This window comes from Carettochelys insculpta, chromosome 1, assembly GCF_033958435.1.
Source record: "Carettochelys insculpta isolate YL-2023 chromosome 1, ASM3395843v1, whole genome shotgun sequence".
Taxonomy (NCBI): Eukaryota; Metazoa; Chordata; order Testudines; family Carettochelyidae; genus Carettochelys; species Carettochelys insculpta.
The window spans coordinates 227,348,104-227,366,866 of NC_134137.1; the positions used below are offsets into that span (position 1 = coordinate 227,348,104).

At 42.1% G+C, this 18,763-nt stretch overlaps 1 protein-coding gene across 2 annotated transcripts in view; it reads left to right on the forward strand.

The window, feature by feature from the left end:
• Positions 1 to 108: 108 nt before the first annotated feature.
• GTF2E1 (general transcription factor IIE subunit 1) overlaps positions 109 to 18,763 on the forward strand; it is a 127,994-nt gene continuing 109,339 nt past the window's right edge. The window contains exons 1-2 of one of the 2 annotated variants that reach the window (XM_074983577.1): positions 179 to 217; positions 2,097 to 2,184. The gene's annotated coding sequence lies outside the window, so the exon portion shown is untranslated. Of the gene's footprint in view, positions 218 to 2,096; positions 2,185 to 18,763 lie in introns of both variants that reach the window. The other variant, XM_074983578.1, reaches the window with a different exon arrangement.

Consider the following 18,763-nt stretch of genomic DNA (forward strand, 5'->3'; position numbering starts at 1 on the left):
TCAATCAATATCTCAACTGGGGATTGGGGGACCGGCTCCCTTTTCTCTCTTCCGATGATTGATAACGATATCTGCTCGTGTATACGTCACAGAACTGCGCGGACCCAGCGCAGTGGTGCCATAGATGTGCGCCGAGGGTTGTGTATGACGTGTCGTGACGTAGTTGCCGAAAGCACCGCCTGGAGACGGAGCCTAGTCTGGAGGTGCCGGCGGGCAGGTCAGTTCCGTGCCCTGGCGCGGTTGCTGCTGCCGCTGCTCTCCCTGCGCTGTACTCTAGCACCTCGGGCGGTTCGCTCTGAGATGCCGGGTCCTCCTCCTGGCAGTGACGGCTCGTTCTGGGGACCATCGTTCGCCGCGCCCCACTGACTCGCTGGGGGGAGCGGGGCCGGCACGTTTTTCGCCTGTTGAAGTCGGGCCGAGGCGCGTGGGAGCCAGGGCAGTTAAACGGCGGTGGGGCAGTCCCGCGAGATGCGCCACCTGCCTAGCACGAGGCTGTTCGTGTGCTCCGCGGGGCAGCGGGCTTCGGCCCAGTGGTTTCGCACGCCCCCGGCCGCGCCCCTTTGGGCCTGAATGATGTTCAGCCCGCCACGTGTCTGCTGCTGGGGAGCTGTGCTTTGCATCACGCTTCACCCCAGCTCGTGAATGTTTTGTTGAGGGACTGTTCATTTTGTTGACCTGGTTTTCGGCTTCCTATTCTGTGGTTACAACTTGTTCTTCTAGAAACGTTGCTGAGTAGTTTACCCAAAATTTAGGCATTCTGCCTTAATAATAACTCCCCCCCCCCCCCCCCCGATGAATCCTGTCTTGGGGGGGGAACCAGTGGTGGTGGGAAGGAACGCATAATCAGGATAGTGGAATCTTAGAAGGGGATCTAGGCTGGGCCACTGTAATGGTGACTCAAAAAATTCAGCTATTCAGTTTAGGAAAAACACTGCTAATACAGTTGGGCTTTGGCTACACTGTAGCTATAACTCATAATTTATGCAATTTTCTCAATGCAAATTGCTTAATTTTTTTTGAATTTGGTGCTATGCATATGGCACCAAAGTTTGAAATACGGGGCTATTTCAAAGTTTCTGCTACCCCTCAGACAAAGAAGAGTGCCAATACCAGAATACTGTGCTAAAAATAGTGTTGCTATTTTGAGCGTGGTGTTTAGCTGCTGAGTTGCTATTTTGGGATACATAGCCTTGTGGGAAAAATACTCAAACTACACATAATAGAAGGAAGGAATGCCATTGGAGACCAAAAGGCAGCTGTAGCAAATGAGATGTGAGTTTGCAGCATGATATTGCTGCAAAAATGTATATTTCAGATTCCAAATGACAGCACTTAATTTCCCAGCTTCCTTAGGAAACTATTCCTAGCCCACTTGCACTAGATGGTTCTTGTGGTTGATAATTCTCCCTCATGTAAGGAATGGTATTGAATTAAGACTAGTAGCATGTCTCTTTCAATTACTTGAGGTATTTCCCCCTGTTTGTGTTCAGACCTAATGTTCATAAGTTGTTACTAGTTCCCTTAGTTGTTTAGCTGCACTAAATATTAGAGGAGAGATCATTCCTCATAAAGGCTGGGTCTACATGGCACAGCTTTCCCAGCAGGCCCAGGCTAATGAGCAGCCTTGAAATTGCAAATGGCTGCTCATTAGCATGGTCCCACAGCTCATTAGCTAGCTGCGCAAGAGCTGAGCCTCAGTGGAGGGCGGCATATGTGTGCAGTCAAGAGCCGTGTGGACGTGCTCCTGCTGGAAAAAGGCCCCTCTGTTGCCAGACCCTTATTCAGGCATAAGGATCTGGTGACAGAGGGGTGTTTTGCCAGAAGGGGCATGTCTACACAGCCTCATGACTGCCAGCACCCCCTCTGCTGAGACCGAGCTCTCATGCAGCTAACCAAATGAGTCGCGGGACCATGCTAATGAGCAGCCATTTGCAATTTCAAGGCTACTCATTAGCCTGGGTCAACACAGCAGCTTTCCCAGCCCAAATAAATCTCTCTAGCCTATGGATTGCACTTGTTACTTTTCTCTGAACTCCCCTAAGTTGGCCAATTTCTTTCTGATAATGTGGTGCCAAATACCAAATTAATCATTCTAGGTCCAGTTGTATCTGAGATGTGAAGAAAAGGAGTTATCTACCTGTTTGTCAGAAGCTGGAGAAGGCGAAAGTCTTTTGGCCTCTGATGGTAAAATCGCAAGTCTTTAAAAGGATTCTGATATTTGTATAAGATATGTATTATTAAAATGGAAGCACCAGCTTGTTAACTTAATTGGAAGTAATTAATTTATTCCACTATGGTCCAACAAGTTATACTTCTGCTGGAGGAAGATTAGCTTCTGTTGTCATCTAATAGTGTAATTGTAAAAACAAGGAGTCTGGTGGCATCTTAAAGACTAGCAGTTTTATAACGGCATAATTTTGATATTCTTATAAAAAAACTAGGCAAATACAATTTAGATAAGGCTACTATAAGGTGGGTACATAACTGGCTGGATAACTGTACCTAGAGAGTAGTTCTTAATGGTTCTCAATCCTGCTGGAAAAGTATAAAAAGTCGGGTTCTACAGGGGTGTGTGTTAGGACCGGTTCTGTTCAATGTCTTCATCAATGATTTAGATATTGGCATGGAAAGTACGCTGATTAAGTTTGCAGATAATACCAAGTTGGGAGGGTTTGCGACTACTTTGGAGGATAGGGTCATAATTCAAAATGATCTGGATAAATTGGAGAAATGGTCTGAGGTAAACAGGATGAAGTTTAATAAGGACAAATTCAAAGTGCTCCACTTGGGAAGAAACAATCAGTTTCACACATACAGAATGGGGAGAGACTGTCTAGGAATGACTACAGCAGAAAGGGATCTAGGGATTATAGTGGACCACAAGCTAAATAGGAGTCAACAGTGTGATGCTGTTGCAAAAAAAGCAAACATGATTCTGGGATGCATTAACAGGTGTGTTGTGAACAAGACACAAGAAGTCATTCTTCCTCTCTACTCTGTGCTGGTTAGGCCTCAGCTGGAGTATTGTGTCCAGTTCTGGGCACCACACTTCAAAAAAGATGTGGAGAAACTAGAGAGGGTCCAGAAAAGAGCGACAAGAATGATTAAAGGTCTAGAGAATGTGACCTATGAAAAAAGGCTGAAAGAATTGGGCTTGTTTAGTTTGGAAAAGAGAAGATTGAGGGGAGACATGATAGCAGTTTTAGGTATCTAAAAGGGAGTCATAAGGAGGAAGGAGAAAACTTGTTCTTCTTGGCCTCTAAGGATAGAACAAGAGGCAACAGGCTTAAACTGCAGGAAGGGAGGTTTAGGTTGGACATTAGGAAAAAGTTCCTAACTGTCAGGGTGGTCAAACAGTGGAATAAATTGCCAAGGGAGGTTGTGGAATCTCCATGGCTGGAGATATTTAAGAACAGGTTAGATAGATGTTTGTCAGGGATGGTTTAGATAGTACTTGGTCCTGCCATTGGGGCAGGGGGCTGGACTCGATGGCCTCTCAAGGTCCCTTCCACAGTCCTAGTGTTCTATGATTCTATGATTACAGGCTAGCAGTTTTATCATGGCATAAGCTTTTGTGAGTTGCAACTCCCTTAATCAGATACATTAACTGAAATAATAAATTAATTAAGCATTAATTTACTGTTTTTGTGCGAACAGACTAACTCAGCTTCTTCTGAAACCTACGATCCTTTTAAGGCAGTGTAATTGTCAGTACCCCTGGATTCTTATACAGTTGTGCTATTCCTAGAAACATATTCACATACCGTATCAGACCATGTACTATGACAGTCTGTTCTCAGAGGCTCCCAATATCTGCTGCATGGGAAATAGTCAGTCCCAGCCCCAGTAATGCAGTCTAGTCAGTTGTAAAGTGCTGCCTTGACTGGAATACTAAACTAAGAATGAAGCTACCTGGGTCCTGCTCCTTGTTTCTACCACCAGCTCAGTACAGCCTTTAGCAATTCTTTCTCTCTCACTCTGCTTGTATTCATGTGTACTAAGGGGCATAATATTGTTTCTCTGTCTTTGTATTTTGAGTGTTTTGAGATTAGTGAAATGATGTGCTAAGCATCACTCTTACACAGGGTTGAGTTTGCATACATATTACTCTGACCTTGCTATTTTTAGTTTATATCCGGAAATGTGGGGATTTCATTACTTTTGTGTCATTTTACTGCCTCTGGCTCTGAATTTTAATTGCAAAATTGGTCAGATGTGTCTTAATTCTAATCATCATGTTAGGCTCTACCCATCTTTCTCAGCAAGTCCCACAGGCTGTCTACATACTGAAGTCAAAATATTATCTTTTATTTCTTCTAAAAATCATACCATTTAATGTAATTACAGAAATAGACAGGGAGATGGAGATTTGTGTTGTGGGTAATACACTGAGGCAACACATCTTGAGTACACATTTCTATTAATAGAATTTCCCCCCCCCCTGCTGTTCTGTGGAATCAGCATCTTCTTCCTCTTTTTACCCCACCTTGCAAAGGAGGATTTGAAAAATGGTCACATCAGCTCCAACTCTTCATCTATTGGAAGACTTAATGCTAGATTTCTCCAGGTTTGTCAAGCAAGAAGCCAGCAATCAAATCTAGGACTCTTGGATGTCTGCATGAGTACTGGACAACTTGGGTCACGGGGAATCTGCATTGTTATTTATGTAATGCCACAGAGACATCTAAAAGTCATGGTGCCTCACCTCTTGAGTTTTTGATCTGGATATATCAGATGCAGAAGGCAGGTTGTGAAAGATGGAGAGAGAATTAAAATAAACTAATGAGAGTCATACAGTGAGTCAGTCATAAGTTCTTAATATTTATAAGCAGGGACTGAAGTCTAGTGGTTAGGAAATAAAATGAAGTTGGGACTTGGAGTTCTCCCTTTTTTCCAGTGTCTTGCTTTGTGACTGGAAAAGTCACTTAATCTCTTTGCCTCCATTATTCCCCTTTGATCCCTCCTACATAGGAGCAGCATAAGCGTAAATGAATAAGACCACTAAGCTGAAGGTAAGGAATCAGTAGAACTTAAGTATTTTATCAACATCAGTAATGCACATTGAAATAAATGAGAAGTTACAGGTGTAGTCCTTAGACTTGAGTCCACCCTTTGCTTTTCATCATGTTGGGCTTTCTACATCGTCCATGCTTGCTTATCAGCTGCTATGTGACCGAAGGCCTCCCATTTCAAATTACATTTCTCTGTTACTGATAGCCATTCGAGGTCTACCTTCTTTTTTTTGCTGGATTTTCTGGCTTCCAACTGAAAGTCACAATCATTAGTCGACTGCAATCCATTTGTAGCACAGGCCCTAGCCATTGATGTCGTCTCTTACAAATGATATGAGATAGAGCACTCACTTTAGCTATTTTTCTGACCTAATCAGTTTTTGTTTTTTTTTTCTTCCCTCTGAGCTTGCATTCCATCATAAGTGCTCCTAATATTTTCTGCAAGCCTTTAACTTCTGATTATCTGTTCTCTTAAGTTGCCAGGTGCACTACTGCTGGTTGCTGTGGCTACAATGATGGCTGAGTAGACCTCAGTTTTAGATGTAAGAATACAGTATTAAGTTTTCCAAATGTTCCTAAGTTTACGGAAGGCTGTGTTCTCTCTGCCAGTCCTTATTCTTATTTCCTTAGAGCAGGTACCATCTTGGCTTTTTATGCTTCCAAGGTATTTGAACTGATCTACCCCCATTAGTTTTTCATTGTCAATTTTGATGTTTAAATCCATATCTCAAATTATCATGGTTTTATGTTTCTCTACATAGAATTGCAGTCAGTAACCCAATAAAAGTTGATGATTTGCCATTATTAAAATAAATATTTGCTTATCTCATTGAAAGATTGTTTTCCCTAGTGTTTAGCTTTAAAATCCTACTCTCCTCACGTTTGTTTTCACCATGGTAATTAAGGAAAGTTGTTTCACTTCGCTTCTTGAACAATATTATCTCTTAATCTCCTAAGAGTTTTACCAAGCAATGACTTATCTGAAGCTATTGTTTTTCTCCCTTCTTGTTTTTATTGGCAACCCCCCATTACTAAATCAACAGATGCATACAGTAAACTTCACCAGTAAGTAGGCAAGCATACAGTATTCATAAATGAGTACAGAACAGTTCCATGTTGCCATGCTTGTCATGAGAAGTCTTCATATTTCTTCACATGCATAATGAATTCAAACTCAGCTTACTGCTTCCATCGGGGTGGAAGCAGTTCTCAAGTTTACACACCAAGAGTCCTGCTCACTTGATTTTTAGCCTGTGATTGATTGATTTTTATTTATCTGGGGCTTTGGAAGTAAGAGGGATGGATGGACTACCCCTGTGAGTTGGATACATGTCCTTTCAAATAAGTGATAGTCTGCATCAAGTTGTTGAGAGCTATTACTAGGGTCTTTGTGGCATGTGAGCAAGGTGCCAGCTTCTCTTAAAGAAGAAATTCATTAGATGTTTCCTCACTGAAGTCTCTTGATACTCATATATTATCTAACATTACTTTATCTCAAATCACATATATTTAGGGCAACTTTGTGAAGAGAATAACCAGCCATATGTAGATTTCTTCACATTCTTGCCTATAGTCAGTTTGGTTTCAGCTTGTAGTATAATGTGAAAGTTGCATTGGTGGTCGTAGAAGAACCACTGTTTGTAATCATTTTAGATATGTCATTTGCAGCATTGTCAACTAATTTGCAGACCCCAGAGGGGGTTGAAAAGGTCTCCATTGAGTGATATTATATCTTGCTATTTATGTCTTCTCTTAAAGCGATACAGGACAATTGCCTTCTACCACACATGTTTTGTTCTGAAGAATTTTATCTATGTAGTTCTTTTGTTCCCCATTTTATTGAGATGGGGATTAGTGAGGAGAAGTGGTGGGTTACAATGTATTGTTTGTCTGAATTTTGTATTTCTATCTTTTGAAAGTGACCACTGTTGCACTGAAACAGCTCATCTAAGACTGTATTTACACTAAGTACTACAGTGTTGCTTGCCTTAGCAATTGAAGTGGTCCTCCCCACAGGGTGGTAGCTGGTACACAGAAGAATTCTTCCGTTAATCTAGCATGGTGTATATTTGAATGTAGGTTGTCTTAAGTATGTGTCTCAAGGGTGCGGATTTGGGGCATAGAGGAAAGTTAACTGGATGAGATTCAACCTGCACAAAAGTGTCTGCTGGGTAAGGGGTGGTCGTTACAGGAAATAGTGGAAAACGGGGTCCATTATTTTCAGTGCCTATAGTCTAGGGAAACTTGTTGGATCCCTATTGCTATCACCAGTTGAAGTAACAGGGATTGCCGTGTGCACCTAACTATACTAGCAGGAAGGTTGTGTTTATTTGGGCCTCTCTGAGTTGTCGGCTCTAAGTTTAAGATGCTGCATTTTAAATTTAAACGTTACTAGAGGCTGCACCTCAAAAACACTTTGAAATTGTATCTGGTACAGAATTCCACAGTCCACTATTTCAACAGGGTCTATGGAGAAAATGTCTTCTCTCTGTGCTCTTTAATAATCACAGGGCAATGTTTCTCAAACTGGTCATCCTGACCCAGAAAGCAATCGCAAGGCTATTGCAAGTCACATTATTGTGCTCCCTTCAGAGCTAGGCAGCTGGAGAGCCGTGGCTGTTGGCTAGACACCCACCTCTGTAGACAGTACCATTGCCAGTAGCAGTGCAGAAGTAAGGGTGGCAGGCTATTGGGGAAGGAAATTTATTTTTTGGGAGAGGTCATCACAGCCATAACTATTTTCATAGTGAGACCCACAAAAGAATTTTGAGACCTCTCTGTCATATGGTATGTCTACATAGCAATCAAAGACCTGTGGGTGGTCTGTGTTAGCTGATTCTGGCTGTGCTACAGGGATATAAAACAGCTGTATAGACATTTAGGGTCAAGCTGGAGCCTGGGCTCTTGAACAGTCCCCACCTTGAGGGGTGCCAAATAGGGTGAAGAGGCAGGTTCCAGAGCCCAGATTCCAGCACAGGCTCAGGTATCTGTAACGCAGTTTTTTGTGGCTTGGTAGCTTATGCCTGCTCTGGGTATTTAATTGCAGTTGTTGAAGGCTAGAAGTGATCCTAGAGCAGTTTGTCTATTCTGTATACTGTAAATCCTCGAGTTAAATGGGGGTTGCATTTCTGCAATCCCAGTGTAACTCGAATTTTTGTGCAAGTTGTGGGGAGATGGGAACTAGGCTGCAGCCTGGTTCCTGGCTCCTCTGGGCATGTAGGAGCTGGGAAACTGACTAGACCAGCAGGACTGGTCTGTTTCTTGGCTCCCAGAGTGGCGGGGAGCTGGGAACCACAGGGCAGCCTGGTTCCCGTATCCTTGCCACTTGCGGGACCCAGGAACCTGACCAGCTGGTCAGTGTCCTAGCTCCCACAAGTGGCAGGGAGCTGGGAATCAGATGGCAGCAGCCTGGCTTCTAGCTCCACTTGCAGAGAGAGGAAACTGAGCAGGGCAGCAGCCTTGGTCAGTTTCCTGGCTCCAGCCAGTGGAGGGGAGCTGGAACCAGGGACAGCCTAGCTCCCAGCTTTCCCTCTGCTCTTTGGAGTCAGGAAACTAACCAGGGCTGCTGCTCTATACAGTTTTCCACCTTTGCAAGCAGAAGGGAGCTGGGAGCCAGGTTGCACCTGGTTCCCAGCTCCCTGGCACTCGAGACCGGGAAAATGCTCATGTCAGGGATGGCAGCCTGACTTGCAACTGCTGCCCCAGACAGAAGCAGGAAACGGCTCCTGTCAGAGGCGGCAAGAGTCAGGCTCCTGTCCCTGACAGGAGCTGTTTCCCTGCTACCTGACTGGTGCCTGCTGCCCCGACAGGAGCAGTTTCCTGCTCCTGTCAGGGCTTGCAATTGCGTTAACTCCATGTATCTTGGGTTTACTGCATTACAGACCACCAGCGCAATAAACCCAACAATGGAAAAGAGACCCAAGTAAATGAGGCCCACAGGAGACTAGACCATCATGTGGTACAAGCAGAGACTAGGAGGGACTGAAGTACACCTTGAGGCTCCCCAAGGATAATGGACATTATTAGATGTTTATCTCTGTATGACTCCTTTGTCAGGGATGATCCAGGTGGTGTTCGGTCCTGCTGTGAGTGCAGAGGACTGGACTTGATGACCTTTTGAGATCCCTTCCAGTTCTAGAATTCTTTGAAAGCATACTGCAGAGATGTTGATTCAGATGGGAGGGGAGTGGTGGCAGGATATCATAGGTGAGGGGGTTTTTGTCCCTCAAACTCTGTTCTCTGTGTCCCCGAACAACCTATTCTTACTGACTTTTGGACATGTCACTAGACAGCAAAAGCATACCAGAGAGAAGTTGACAGGTGGCTGATTTATGTGAGCAGGCATTTGAAGTCAGAAGGCTTTTTGTTGGGGGTGGGGAGGAGGATTGTTTCTTTTGAAACTATAGACTTTGCTTTTGTTTGGGTGCTCAGCCCTGACATGCTTATTTAAAAGATGGTTTTTATAGCTATGTTATAGGGTGCCTAGAGCTTGAAAAATGCATAGTTAATTAATTTGAATAAATAGGGGCCTACAGCCAGAGTCTGCCTTTACATGAAGCCTTGATTTACAGTGACTTCAGGGTGGCCCCAGACAGGGTGGAGTGATTTAAATCAAACCAATTTCAGTTTAAGATTTAAATCATCATGCAGCAAACAATTCTAATAATATTTTTCATTTGTATTTTTAGTTATTTTCCTAATGAGAATCATTAGTTGGTAACTCATTAAACATTGATTTTTTGCAACTGCATATAGTCTTTACTTTAAATTTAGTGCTCCTTTTTACTAACCAAAAGAAGCATCATATTAGTACATTTTATTTGAGCAGTTAATAGAACTTAACTTACATTTAAGATTCTTAAATTTTACGTTTATTTTGATCCACTTCTTGTTTACTAGTTTTAAATACAAAACAACTTTTTATGCAAACAAACTTTTTTCTTATGTATCCAACTTTTAAGATACCTTTAAGTAAAGAAATAACATTCTTGTGTATTTGACTAAATTTGAATTTCCATCTAAACAGAGCTTGACACAATCACAAGAACAAAAAACGAGCTGATTTTATTAAACAAAGCAAATAGTATCTGTAATTAGGGAGATGAATTGATCTTTTCTGTTCAGTTTCTTTTATGTTTTCAGAGCTAACAAATCTCATTCTCTCATACTTAATTTTTATTTTTAGATTGGAAAAGAAAAATGTTTTCCCTCTTTTTTTCAACTCCTAATCTAGTTTCATAACTCTGAATGAAATAATAACTGAACTGGTTGAATAAACTGAAATGAAGAAATATTCTCTCTGCACCTGCGCAAGAGCGTATTCCTGTTAAAAAGTGGGTTAATACTTCAACAACTCTGGTTGGGGTTGCTTAACCAGTGACTTCCGCCAGTTCGGTTGGTTGGGTGTCTTTAAAACTTAGCATTAAACACATACTGCTTCATATTATTTTTATACATAAGTGATTGACGATATATATTAACACCTGAAACTATAATCTATCACAATTTCAAATTTAATTTTAAATCTGTTTATAAAAAAAAACTTCTATTCAGTTAAAATTTACAATCCAATTTTCACAAAATGAATCTATGCATTGTATATGTGGCAGGTTCCTCCAAAAGTAAAATTTAGCTCCACACAACTGTAAAATTCTCTTCAAAAATTCATTCTTGTTTGATATGTGCAACTTTTTTCCTTCTCTCTAAACAACTGTGGCACAGCCCAGTTTTAGGGATTGTTGAGCATTTTATTGTTACAAAATATTTTGCTTTCAGCCTGTCTACTTAAGGAGATTTGGTACCTGAAACCTTCAAAACTGTCACTCACCCCTGCCAAACGGAAAGTTGAAGGGGACTACCAATGTCACTTTTCACTAGAGAGGTGGTTCTCAGCGTGGTCCGAGAACCATCTTGCAGGTGGGTGGCGGGCTCAAGGCATGTCCACCCCCATCTTTAGAAAGCCTGTGCTGGCACTCCAACACTGCAGACCCTCACCCCATGTATGGAGTGACATTGCCAACTTCCTCCTCTGCATGTGTGTGTTGGGGGGGGGGGGCGGGGGGAGAGGGAAGTGGGTGTAAGGATCTGGCTCATAAGGGGAAGAAGTTGGTCCATGCACCACTGCTCCCTCTCCCTTGCTTGGGGGAATAGCAGCACAGGAAACTGCTTGCTGTAGATTTTCCGTACTGCTCCCATGGGCCAAAATTGTGGCCAACAAGAACATCCAGACCTCACACCTGAATCCTTTCCTGCTTCCCTCCTCCTTCACAGATGCTGCTTCTCCCCCCCCCGTCCCCCCCACACTCTGAACCACTCATTTTTGGCCCCCCCTCCCCAGAACTTAGAGAGTCCACAAAATCTGTTAGTCCTGGGACCCCAGAATAGTTAATATGGCTTGTGGGAAGCCTTGACCCACAGTTCTTCTGTGCCCCTTCCACTGTGGGCTTGTAGTGTGAGGGAAATGATTGTGTCTCAGTCAGAGGTCAAATCAGTAAAAGTTGGGGGAGTGGAGAGTTTTTCTTGCTTTTCACTTCTGTGTGGCCCCAACCCCCAAAAAGTTCCTCATCCCTGTCATAGACAGACAATGTTGAAACCTTTTGTTTTGGACATAAATTAATATTTTACGTTATTTAAAATGAAGTTTGGTAAGCTAGCATGATATATATAATGGGTGTGTCTACACTTGAATTTCTCTTTCAAAAGAGGTATGCAAATGAGGCAAACAAAAATGCAATTGAGGTATAATTTTGCATATTCAGCATCTCATTTGCATATTCTAATTTCAAAAGCTGCTTTCGAAAGAAGAAAGCCAGTGTAGATGCTGCTCTTTCTAAATTAAACCCATCTTCGAAATAATCCTTCTTCCCTTTATTTAATGGGAAGAAGGATTCTTTCGAAGATGGAGTTTACTTTCAAAAGAGCAGCGTCTGCATTGGCTTTCTTTTTTTTGAAAGAAGCTTTTTTGAAATTAGAATATGTAAATGAGGCACTGAATATGTAAATTTACACATTTACATTTTTTGATTTACCCCATTTGCATACCTCTTTCAAAAGAGGAATGCGAGTGTAGACACACCCAATAAGATCTAAACACTCTCCACCCCTACGTTGTAGCTCCATATTTATGGTTCTGTGTGTTTGTAGTCTAATGTGAATAACTTAATATGTAAGGTGTTTAGTGATAAAGTGAGTGCATTTTGTCATCATGGGTAGTTGGCTGTTGATCCAAGAAAAGGTTTATGTTCAGTAGGGTGGGCCAAAAAGTTTGAGAACCACTCCACCAGAGTATTATAATGAAATGTCTGTTGCTTCCACTCATCCTTCAGTAAGGAAAGTGGTAACCTATTTTTTATCTTGTTCAGAGAAGTGGCTTCTCAATGCTTAGAACACACAAGAGTCACAACTGCTAGCCAGGCACCCTGCCAACAGCAGCACAGTAGTAAGGGTGACTGTACCATACCATGCCACCCTTACTTCTGTGCTGCAGCTTTCAGAGCTACATAACTGGAGAGCGGTGACTGCTGGCTGAGGTCCCAGCTCTGAAGACAGAAGCATAGAAGTAAAGGTGGCAATACTGCATCCTCCCTGCAGTAACTGTCTCAACTGTCCCATAGTCCCCTTTAGGGTTAAGACCCCTTCAGTTACACCTTGGTGAAAGTACAGATTTAAGTGGCTGAAATAATGAAATTTGAAATCCTAAAAGCCTATTATCCATCCACCAAGATGTTCAGGTGAAGTACTGAGAGGAGCAGGAGCATAATTTTCAGCTATGGTAGAGAGATGAGGGAGGAACAGATACAATGGAGTTTGGAAGGGGATTGAAGAGAAGCAAAGCTGGAGTTGATTGGAGCAGAAAGTGAGCTGTCACTAAGAATAAAGGGGGGGCTGTGCATGTGTCAGGCTCTAACTCAGGGTTTTCTGGCTTGTCTGGGGCTGCAGAACATGTTATAAATGATTGCTAGCAAAATTCTAAGCAGTCTTCAGCTGATGGTGATTCAGCAGCTGCTGAGTCACAAGCAGGGCTTGGTTATTGCAGTGATGGCTCATTAGTGTGCTTAGATGAAGAATGTTGAAGGTTTTCCTGCTCCTAGGGGTGATCATGCTCCCTGTCAGTTGTGAAGAATGAGTTCTGGATACCATGCTTTGGGAGAGTAGAGGTTTGTCATGGTTATGACAATGCAGTCTTTCTCCTTCTGTTTCCTCCCCCTTCTTTACTTGTGGTCTGTCTGCTTCAGAAGTGGAAGGTGAGAGAGAATACTCACAGAAGTGAATGCCAACACAGGTAAAACTGTCTACAGATGGTGAATTATCCAAATTTAAATTGCTTCGGATTAGGAAAATACACCTGATCAATAGTACCAGGTTTACTAGGATGCAGTTATACTGGGTCCACTCTGAGAATGGGGGGCCCGTGATGACTTCAGGGGTGGTGGTCAGTGCTGCCTGTAAACTGAGTGCTTGTGTGGCCACCCAGGAGAGAGTCGGGGCCACCCTGCTGATTAGCAGAGTGCCCAGAGCTAGCAGCATGTGTTTGGACTGGTGGTGCATATCTGTACGTGCCTTTGTGTACATAAAAAAATTTATTCTGCCCGTGGATGGAAAATATTAGAGTGGTGGTGGGGTAGGGAGTGGACAGCTCCTCTGGCCATGGGGCAGTGATGGGGGTTATGAAGTGATGTATATCCTACTTAAGTCAATGAACATTCATCAGCTGAAAGCATTTTCTGACTGGAAAGAAGAGCCCTTCATGAGCAGGGCCAGATTAACTTCTTGTGGGCCTGGTGCTTGATGTATTTCTGAGTCCAGCTCTGGCTACTATGGTCGGGTGTCAAGGGATCCTCCTATCCTAGGGCTGCTTGAGGATTTAAAGGTCCTCCAGCTTGGGGCTGCAGCAGGTGATGGGAAGAGAGAGTCCAACGTTCAGATGTAGATTTATTTATTTTAAGTTTTTACATAACTTCACTCAGACATAAAGACAGGATACTATTGCAGTCTTTCGCCTTCTGTAAATAAGTTTACCTTACAATGCTGGTTATGAAAGTACCGTGTCTCAATCTCACTTACAGGTGACAGTATGAATAAGAAATGGGCAGCACTGTACTCCATAAATGTAACAACTAGTTTGTCTTAGTGATTTGCTAAGAAGCAGGACTGAATGAACTTGGAGGTTCTATAGCAGTGGTAGGCACCACGTGTGGCTCATTGGGGGTGCTCTTTGTGGCCCACAAGATGTTTTATTTACAGTTGCCCATGCACAAGGTTGCCAGATTCTGCTGGTTTTCATCCGCATCATTTTTTTTACCTACCAGTATTACAAAAGTGGCATACAAGTTTAAAGCGAGGACATGTGAAGTGAGGTATGTGCTGGTTGCATGTAACATTGACCATGGGAGCCATGTGCTCCTCTGCATCTAGTCAAAGTCTGATATGGTTTGGTTGGGACATCCCAGAAATTCTTGCTTATGCAATGCAGTTAGCAAAACCACCCTATCCTGGGAGATGGTCTTTAAGACCATCTTGTGGCCCACTGAAATGAAGGAGGGCCACTCATGCAGCCCACTCGCTAGTCTAGGTTGCCTCTCTCTGCTCTAAAGTTTTACATTGTTTTGTTTTTGAATGTAGTTACCTTACAAAAAAAATCTACATTTGTAAGTTACACTTTTAGGATAAGGAGATTGCTCTATGGTATTTGTATGAGGTCAACTGAAAAAGTGTTTGTTTCTTAAATTGTCCATATTTGTGATATAAATATAAAGTGAGCACTGTGTATTGCATTTAATGTTGTAATTAAAATGACTGTATTTGAAAATGTAGGAAAACATCAAAAATTATAATAAAATAAGTTGAAATTGTTTACCAGTGCAATTAATCACAATTAATTTTTGAAGCAAGCTAATTTGTTTTGAGTTGATTGCAAGTAATTGACAGACCATTTTCTATGAGTGGTGGGGATTATGTTCTCCAAGGTGCATTAATTTGCATTTATCAATGTTGAATTTCATCTTTTTTTTTTTTCTTCAGACACCCAATTTTGTGAGAGCCCTTTGTAACTCTTTAGACTCCCTTCAGAAATTCTGTGTGAATACCATCTGGTTTTGGTGACCTATTGCTATTTAATCTATCAATTAAACTTCATGTATTGACACGTCAATTTGGGACTGTTCCATAGATTTGTTACCTAAAAAGATGGCTGAGATATAGGAATCTCTCTCTCATCCTCTGCAGTGCAGACTGATGCAGTTAATTCATTTAGCTTCTCTGTGCTCGTCTTGTCTTCACTGAGAGCTCCTTCAGCATCTCAGTTGTTCATGGGCCCACTACATGGTTCATGGGCTTTCTGCATCTGATGTATTTTTAAAAAAAAAAAACAACTGCTGTTACCTTTGCTAGTTGCTCTTTAAATTCTTTTTTACTTGTCTGATTGTATTATATTTGACTTGCCAGTTCATGCAACTTTTTTATTTTTCTCAGTAGGATTTGACTTCCAGTTCTTAAAGGATGACTTTTTGTCCCTAGCAACCTCTCTTATTCTGTTTAGCCTTTTTTTATTTGGGCTATACAATTAAGTTGAGACTCTTTTATGGCGTTTCTTAAAAAAATCCTGTAGCTTGTCGGTATTTCACTCTTGTGATCCTTTCACATTCCATTTAACTAGCTTCCTCATTTTTGTGTGGTTCCCCTTCTTGAAGTTAAATGCTAATATGATTGCCATTAGCAAGCTGTACAGCTATTTGTACCTCTTGAACCGGATCCTATGCTTCCTGTTAGAGGCAATACTCAATTTAGTTCTTCCTTCATGGATTCCAGGACTAGCTGCTTCAAGAAGCAGTTATTAATGGTGTACAGAAGTTTTATCTCTGCATCATGTCCTTGGGTGACATATAATAAGTCACTATAGGTATAGATGAAATCCCCATTATTGAGTTTTCAGTCATTATAGCCCTTTTAATCTCAGTGTACTTTATAGTCACTGACACTATTTTGTTGTAGGTTCCTACTGCTGTACATTTATTGTTCAAGCATGGAAAGTATTAATAGAGATTCCATGGTACAGTTAGATGCATTTAAGATTCTTCTTATATTTCACTCTGGTTTCTTTCATGTATAATGCTACTTTCCCACCAGCACAGCCTACTATCATTCCTAAATGTTTTGTATTCTGGTATTAACATCCCATTGATGATTATTGTTTCACCAAGAGTCCATAACTCTTAGGCTATGTCTACACTAGCACAAACCTTTGAAATGGCCAATGGAAATGGCCATTCCGAAGTTTACTAGTGAAGCGCTGAAATACATATTCAGTGCCTCGTTAGAATGCTGGTAGCTGCGGCACTACAAAATTGATGTGGCTCGTCCATACGGGGCTCTCTTTCGAAAGGACCCCAGCAACTTTGAAATCCCCTTATTCCGATCTGCTGTTAGGAATAAGGGGATTTTGAAGTTGCCAGGGTCCTTTTGCAAAGGAGCCCTGTCTGGATGAGCCTTGTGGCGGCGAGCCGCATCAATTTCGAAGTGCCGCTGCTGCCAGCATTCTAATGAGGCACTGAATATGTATTTCAGTGCTTCATTGGTAAACTTTGAAATTGCCATTTGCATGGCCATTTTGAAGATTTGGGCTAGTGTAGACACAGCCTTATTGTAGCCAGTTTAGTATTTAGATTTTTAGCCTTTGTATGCAAGCACTTACAGAATTTTTCAGTTTTTGTCTTCCCTCATATGAGGTAATTGAATTGGAATCCTTTTATTTGACTTTTTTTTCCAATTTCTGTTAGTACTTCATCAGCGTCTACCTCCCTTTGTTGGTAGCATATAGAGTATCCCGGTAAGGAGTTGCTGGCTAAGGCATTTTTCTGTCCAGACTGCATCGTCTGTTGCCCCTGTCATTTTTTTCCCCCAGCCATGAACTGTGACCCTCTTTGTCTGCTAGCAGTCTGGTTCCATTTTGCTCTGGGGGGTGGTTATCTTTCCTGGATAGGCTTCCCTCTTCCCAAAAGATTCTTAATAAATCTGAAACCCTCCTTCATACACTCTTGTCTCATCCATACATTAAAGCTCTGCCCCTCTGCCTGTCTAATTGGTCTTGGTGGTGGAACTAGAAGCATTTCAGGGAATGCTATTGTGGAGCTTCTGGACTTTAATCTCCTACTTAGCAACCTAAGTTTGGCTTTTGGGACCCCTCTCATACTTTTCCCTATGTCTTTGGTACCTTCATGAACCACATCACACTCTCCTCCCCAGTATGGCACATAACCGTGTCCTAGCTATCTTGAGAGATCTGCAACCTTTGCACCTGGTAAGCAATTCGCTGTGTAGGTCTCTTGGTCATCACAAACCCAATTATCTCTTTCTGATTATCAGATCCCCCTTTACTGGTCTCTGTCTAATAACTGAGGTTCCTGTGACAGGTTCGATCAGAGGGGTACCCCAGGACTGTCGTATAGTATGCTGGTCATGCCACTGAGCCCACTTACTTGCCCTCTGGAACAACTTATCAGCCTGTCCTGCTGGACCAGAAGCTGGTCTCTCACAGCCAAGTTGCAGATTTGGGTTAACAGCCCCCCAGCAGAGCAACAGAGATGCCGAACCAGTTAAGCTCTGTGAGGGCTTGGAGTCATCATGGATAGTTCTTTGAAAACATCTGTGCAGCAGCAGTAAAAAATGCAAACAGGATGTTAGGAGCCATTAAAAAAGGGATAGTTTCCATCTTATCCTCTATCTTGTTGCCCTTGTATAAAACCATGATATGCCCACATCTTGAATACTCCATACAGTTGTGGTCAACTCATCTCACAAAAGATATATTGGCATTAGAAAAGGTTCAGAAACGGGCAGCTAAAATGATTAGGGGTTTAGAATGGGTCCCCTGTGAAGAGAGATTAAAGAGACTAGGACTTTCCATTTTAGAAAGAGAAGACTAAGGGGGGTGATATGATAGAGGTATATAAAAATATGACTGGTGTGGAGAAAGTGAACAAGGAAAAATTATTACTAGTTCCTATAGTATAAGAACTAGAGGACACCAAATGAAATTAATGGGCAGCAGGTTTAAAACGAATAAAAGGAAGCTGCTCTTCACACAACGCAGAGTCAACCTGTGGAACTCCTTGCCACAGGAGGCTGTGAAGGCTAGGACTATAGCAGTGTTAAAAAAAGAACTAGATAGATTTATGGAGGTTAGGTCCATTAATGGCTGTGAGTCAGGATGGGTAAGGAATGGTGTTCCTGGTGTCTCTTTGTCAGAAGCTGGAGATGGATGGCAGGAGAGCGATTGCTTGATCGTTACCTGTTCAGTCCACTCCCTCTGGGACACCTGGTATTGGCCACTATCGGCAAACAGGATACTGGGCTGGATGGACCTTTGGTCTGAACCAGTATGGCTGTTGTTTTGTTCTTATGCTGGACTGTGGATGTTGCTGCACCAGGGCTCAGTTTTACAAAGCCATTGACAGCTCCTAGGATAGGGGTCTGCAAACAAAATAGTGAAAAGAGGCATTTTTTCAAATTTGGTTACAAAATCAATACTTCAGGAGCAGTATGTGAATGTGAGACAGTCCTTAATAAATGACATCAAAGTTTTAAACTCCTTTTAGGACATATTCTGTCCCCATATTGCCAAAATAAGATATTTTTGCACGTAGGATCTAGGCCCCATCTACTTCACATGCTTTTAAAAATATTTGTAGAATTAGGGCTCTAAACATAATTGTATCTATAAACATGCTTACTACTCATGTAATAAGTGGTAGCAA